The sequence below is a fragment of the Ambystoma mexicanum genome, chromosome 2q (genome assembly GCF_040938575.1).
Source record: "Ambystoma mexicanum isolate Mex_15411 chromosome 2q, UKY_AmexF1_1, whole genome shotgun sequence".
In the NCBI taxonomy this organism is placed as follows: domain Eukaryota; kingdom Metazoa; phylum Chordata; class Amphibia; order Caudata; family Ambystomatidae; genus Ambystoma; species Ambystoma mexicanum.
The window spans coordinates 836,515,986-836,522,684 of NC_090924.1; the positions used below are offsets into that span (position 1 = coordinate 836,515,986).

The 6,699-nt window shown below is 39.3% G+C and overlaps 2 long non-coding RNA genes across 2 annotated transcripts; one reads left to right on the forward strand and one right to left on the reverse strand.

Moving 5' to 3' along the window:
- Window positions 1-1,794: 1,794 nt before the first annotated feature.
- Window positions 1,795-3,038, reverse strand: LOC138569026 (uncharacterized). The gene is made up of 4 exons (XR_011303064.1): window positions 2,369-3,038; window positions 2,180-2,283; window positions 1,947-2,044; window positions 1,795-1,851 (listed from the first exon to the last, which is right to left on the reverse strand). It is a non-coding gene; the product is annotated as an uncharacterized lncRNA (long non-coding RNA).
- Window positions 3,039-3,614: 576 nt separating this feature from the next.
- LOC138569027 (uncharacterized) lies at window positions 3,615-4,086 on the forward strand. Its single transcript, XR_011303065.1, has 3 exons — window positions 3,615-3,701; window positions 3,837-3,934; window positions 4,030-4,086. It is a non-coding gene; the product is annotated as an uncharacterized lncRNA (long non-coding RNA).
- Window positions 4,087-6,699: the final 2,613 nt, after the last annotated feature.

Consider the following 6,699-nt stretch of genomic DNA (forward strand, 5'->3'; position numbering starts at 1 on the left):
GCGCATTAGATTTAAAAGCAGGGAGCCACATAGCACTGTACATAGTGGCGACATCCAGAGGCTTAAGGTTAGGGGACAAGGGATGGAGATTTTGGTAGAAGCCATACAGAAAAGCATGGTAGTAGCCACATTTACTCTCTAAAACAGTCAGTAACATTTGCAGAAAAACAGATAGTAAAAACACTTTCAACACAAAACAGGAAACCATTGGCACATAGGATCCTGCCCTTGCTTCCACCGGCAGCCCAATGTATATGTTCATATGAGAGTTATCAGCCAAGCAGTGGTAGAGAAAGGGGCTAATATCATACTGTCTGGCAATGACTGGTGCATCATTATAATCTAGACTCTGGTGCTGGGATTGGTAAGAAGAGCTAGTGTAGGGGAGCAAAAGAGGGGGAGAAGTGGCATTGAATGGAACCATTACCAAGGTGTTTTATTAAGAGTACATTGCTGTTACATAGAGGTGCCCAGACTGATCTGCATTGGTAACTTGTCGATTTGGAGACACTGGGCCACATTGTGAGTTTTCCGGTCCAGAGAAAAGGGTGCCGGTAAGCTCACCAGCACCCTTGTTTCCGGACTGGCAAACTACGTGTCTGCCTACAGTGGCTGCTGTACTCAAGAGGTCTGTCCCTGCCAGGTGCAGTGGCCACAGTAGGCAGACCGTTCATGGAAGCACCGGTGCCGTTAACAACGGTGCAGTCGCTTCCGAGCCCCCACTCCCATAGAGTCCTATGGGACTTGATGGAAATGGGGACTTGCATTTTACCAGCACCTGACATCCCGGGCCGCCGGAATTGGAATCTCCCGGTGGCACAATAAGGACCATAATCCATTGACTTTTATAACTATCCGCATAATCCACAGTCCTGTTTCCAGCCCATACGGGTAACCTTATAATGAGCCCCTTTGTCTTGTTGACCATATATGTGCAATATTACAAAAACATACCCTGAACAAACCACCTGTGTACATTTGTATAGAAAAGCAAATGTAGCAGAGTTTTAAAATATTTTTCGGCACAAGTGATGAGATGCACTTGTGTATGGCATCACTTGCACCAAAAAAAGAAGCAGCCCAATCCACAAAGAAGCGCTTCTTAGATGCACTCCTTCAGACGCCCTTTTTCTACCCTTTGTGCATTTTCACAAATCAGTGGGTGTTTCTGCACATTTAAAATCACATTTCAAATTCCCAATTTGGGCTATCAAATGCATGGACATGATGGGCACCACCCTGCAGCTGTTCAGGTGAAAATCATGACAGGATTATTTCTGGGGAGGGAAAAACAATGAGGAGATCCCAAACGTCCACAAATGTGGAATCCTACCTTAAATTTGGGAGAGTTAAAGGATTAGCAATATAAGGAAGGTAGGAAAAGGGAATTGTCAACAGTCACTTATTCTCTAAATGATAAATTCACATTTAGAAAAGATATAAAAAAACTTTAATAGTAATAATTTTAAGTTAAACATTGTACATATATAGATACACAAAAAATTTCTTTTTCAAACACTCTAAAATGCATGCATGGTCAAAACCTTTACAAAGACTAATTAAGACTCGTAGTTCTAAATAAATTAGGAGCATATGGTGGTCTAGCTGTTAGTATTTAACCTAAGCTTTGGGTCCTGTAGTTTATCGTAGGGTATTAGATCTTGTTAGATCTCTAGCTATTTCTGTGCAATCTAGTTAGACTCATAGATTGCCAACTCAACATGTTTCAGTCCTCTATATCGGGTGTAGGGACTTTCTTCAGGAGTAGTCTTAAACATCCATATTGAGTGATCAGTCAGATTGTCTGGAATCTTCTTTAGATGAAGAGTCTTTAGTTAAAAAGAGAGGTGACTGTTGACAAAACCAGAAAACCAGAGTCAATATTATATAGTATTCTGGTAACACAATTTAGGGTGTTATGAAGCGGAATTAGATAGATAAATTACCTTTCCGTTCTTGTGTAGGGGCTCCCTTTGTTGGTAGAGATAAATCCACATATGTTGGACACGTTCTCTTGGGGGAATATGTATTATTCCTTAGGTACCTGAAATAGGTTAAATAAGGGAGTCATTAGATCCGTTTTTCTCTTTGGGTCGGGATTAGCCAAAGTCCTAAATAAACAACCTAATGTTGATTAGTAGCCATGATGTAATTGGCGTATATTGCCTTTCATTCCTACCTTTTCAGGCGTGGGTAGGGTATTTCTTTCTAGTCTCTACCGGACGCTTGGAAAGTCGTCGCTGCGGGGCGGGCCATTTGATTTTCAAAACTCGTGTGCGGCGTCTAGAGGGTCAAAAGTACCTATTAGTTATGCCGTTGTGTCAAATGTTATAATGCGGAAACCTGTTGTTATTATAAAACTGTTTACCTTTGTTTCGCGGCAAAATTGCGTGTTTGTGCCCTTTCCTGGTCAATCCCTTGTTCCTAACTTGCGAAGGGTGTTCTCCTGGGCGGTCTGGTTGATGAGCCGCCGAACGTCTGTTGGTGCCGTTGGGAAACCTGAGTAGGCTGCCATGTTGGGTGTATAAATACATGAGTGCCTGGTTCTCTGTGTTAGTCCTTCTTTTGTGGTGTTGTAACGTCCTACGAGGATAGCTGGCTAGTGTCTTATTTTACTGGCAATCAGGTTCGGTGTAGTGAGAAACATTAGTAGATCTCTAGCAAAGTAGTTCTATTGGATGTCGTTTTTTCCAAATAATTCAGAAATGAGTATTTAGATTTTAAGCCATTCAATGGACTCGTTAAGTCCTTTCTTATCACTTTGTGTTATAAAGATGAGTCTTTGTTCTTTTTTAAGAAGAATTCTACTTTTAGTATGGTGATCGTTCCCTTTGATCATTAGCAATACGGTCCATTTGAAATCTTCGTATCCGTGTTTGGCTTCTGAAAAATGTTTTACTAGAGGGGCATTTACTGTTTTGTTCTTAAGACAGCTTTTGTGTTCTTGCATTCTTACTTTTACTTTTCTGTTTGTTTTTCCTATATAATGTTTGTTGCAGGGACAGGTAATCATATAGAGGACATATTCCGAATTACAATTTGTGAACTTTTTTTGTTTCCACATTTCTGGTAGTCCTATATCTACTTCTTTAGTTTTTTGTGTTTGTTTACACATCATACATTGACCGCATGGATAATGGCCCACAATTGGGTCGTTGCCCCAAATTTGTGTGAGGCTTGGCGTAGAGGGTCTAATAGTCTTTAGTTTGCTATTGCTCACTCTGTTACCTATAGTGGCTGATTTTTTATATGCAAACATAGGTATTGGTATTGATGAATTGCCCTTTTCAAAGATTTTCCATTGTTTCTTAACTATTTGATTGATTTTGAGACTCAAATTAGTGAAGGTATTCACACATACACACATACAAGGCGATCGTTGGTAGGTTGTTTACACTTATCTTCCAATAAGGCTCATCAACCAGACCGCCCAGGAGAACACCCTTCGCAAGTTAGGAACAAGGGATTGACCAGGAAAGGGCACAAACACGCAATTTTGCCGCGAAACAAAGGTAAACAGTTTTATAATAACAACAGGTTTCCGCATTATAACATTTGACACAACGGCATAACTAATAGGTACTTTTGACCCTCTAGACGCCGCACACGAGCTTTGAAAATCAAATGGCCCGCCCCGCAGCGACGACTTTCCAAGCGTCCGGTAGAGACTAGAAAGAAATACCCTACCCACGCCTGAAAAGGTAGGAATGAAAGGCAATATACGCCAATTACATCATGGCTACTAATCAACATTAGGTTGTTTATTTAGGACTTTGGCTAATCCCGACCCAAAGAGAAAAACGGATCTAATGACTCCCTTATTTAACCTATTTCAGGTACCTAAGGAATAATACATATTCCCCCAAGAGAACGTGTCCAACATATGTGGATTTATCTCTACCAACAAAGGGAGCCCCTACACAAGAACGGAAAGGTAATTTATCTATCTAATTCCGCTTCATAACACCCTAAATTGTGTTACCAGAATACTATATAATATTGACTCTGGTTTTCTGGTTTTGTCAACAGTCACCTCTCTTTTTAACTAAAGACTCTTCATCTAAAGAAGATTCCAGACAATCTGACTGATCACTCAATATGGATGTTTAAGACTACTCCTGAAGAAAGTCCCTACACCCGATATAGAGGACTGAAACATGTTGAGTTGGCAATCTATGAGTCTAACTAGATTGCACAGAAATAGCTAGAGATCTAACAAGATCTAATACCCTACGATAAACTACAGGACCCAAAGCTTAGGTTAAATACTAACAGCTAGACCACCATATGCTCCTAATTTTTTTAGAACTACGAGTCTTAATTAGTCTTTGTAAAGGTTTTGACCATGCATGCATTTTAGAGTGTTTGAAAAAGAAATTTTTTGTGTATCTATATATGTACAATGTTTAACTTAAAATTATTACTATTAAAGTTTTTTTATATCTTTTCTAAATGTGAATTTATCATTTAGAGAATAAGTGACTGTTGACAATTCCCTTTTCCTACCTTCCTTATATTGCTAATCCTTTAACTCTCCCAAATTTAAGGTAGGATTCCACATTTGTGGACGTTTGGGATCTCCTCATTGTTTTTCCCTCTTCTATAGTGGCTAATTAGTCACGGAGACTCACTCAGTGTAGTGATCCGTTCTTTCCTCTGTGTGAGAGGGACCCCAGAGCCTACTGACTTTACTAAATACCTAAGATATACACCTCTTTAGCTCTGTTCAAAATGACAGACGAAAGACTACTCGCTTATAGCGATGATTATGCCACGGCACTTATGAATGCCGTCTCAATCATTAACAATAGCGAATTAGAAGAAAATAGTGACAAACTTAACGATTGGGATGAAATAATCCAATTACGTAAAAGACTGATCAGAACAGAACTACATGGAGCCATAATGCTAGAATATCTTAAAAACAAGGCCCTACCACAAGGGTTAACTGTACCAAATGAACCACGACTATTTCTAGATAACCCTAAATTCGTATTACAATGGAGCTATATTGCGAATCGCTGCGGGAGAGACTGGCTTATACTCATAATAGACACAGCCAAAGAAACCACAAGCAAAATAGAGATCGACCTTAAAAAATTAGAAGACGACATTAAAAAACTGATCGCTCTAGATGCATTAAAGAAAAGAATAGAAGAAATCGACAAAGAAATGAAAGATTTCAAACAAACAAACACCTTAGAAAGAATACAAAGACTTAAAAAAGACCTTGCCAACTACTCACATGAGAAAGCATACCCCTACACTAAAGATGGATATAAAACACAAGCAATACCTACATATGGCCAGCCACGCCAAAATAGACGAGTTAGATTTAGAGCTACATCATATAGTTCGAGTAACTCCAGTAATGACCCAGATAATACCAACCCAGGCCCTTCCGGTAATCCACCAACTAGAGGAAGAGGAAACCCGAACTATAGACAAAGAAGAGGGAATCCAAGCACACAACCTTTTTTATACAAAGGCCCCAACAGGGGCAATCGGAACGGAGACCAGAGATACCTCCGAAGCGGCAACAACTTTTAGTCAATCTATCTACTTATGAACCAACCAACACTGAAAAACAACTTTTGGAGAAAGGTTTAGGGTTTGTATTCTCTAATAAACACGACCCTTTCCAGTTCCGCATAGAATTCTTTAAATTCATGCGTAAGATTAGACTTAAAGAGTTTTTCGCCACAGAACCAGCCATACCAAAAGAACCTAATACAGTGAACCATTCAGGCCTAAGGAATCCTTCAACCTTCTGTCCACCAACTTACACTTATTCTCCAGAATCAATAATTTTTGAGAAGAAAGTCCTGGCAGATGTTACCAAGTTAGAACTACAGAATATACCAATGTACCATAATCTAACGACACAAGAAAGACTAGCCATGGAATCACTAGCGATTAATGACAAAATTATCATCAAGAGAGCTGATAAAGGCGGAGCGATCGTAATGCTCAATAAGAACGACTATATTGCAGAATGTCAAAAACAACTAGCAAATGGAAACTATTACAAAAAACTAAGTAAGGATCCCACTAAAGATTTACAACAAATGATAGAACTGAAGACCACCAAAGCTCTAGAAAGGAACTGGATCAGCAAACAAGAATGGGCATTTTTAAACAATCCAGAACCCAGCGCACCAAAATTCTACTGCCTACCCAAAATACATAAGTCACTAATTAATCCACCGGGTAGGCCTATAGTTTCGGGTATTAATTCCATTTTGGAACCTCTTTCTAAATTCGCGGACCACTATCTGAAAGACTACGTGGTTAAAATGAAATCATACTTAAAAGACACCAAAGACGTGATAATTAAGTATGAAAATCTACCATATAACCCTGAGAATTCCTACTTAATAGGGTTAGACATTGTTTCTTTATACACCAATATTCCACAACAAGCCACATTAGAAACAATAAGCGAAATTCTACTCAACAGACTAGACAACGACCCTGTACCAAGTTCATTCATCCTTTGGTGCATAGAACTTGCACTGACACGAAATTATTTTGAATTTCACGAAACCTTTTACCAACAGGTTGAGGGCACAGCAATGGGAGCCACTATGGCCCCCAGCCTAGCAAATCTGTTTGTCGAATTTTTCGAAAAACAATACATTTACATGACAAACCCATTTAAAGACAATATTCAATCGTGGGCAAGGTATATTGATGATA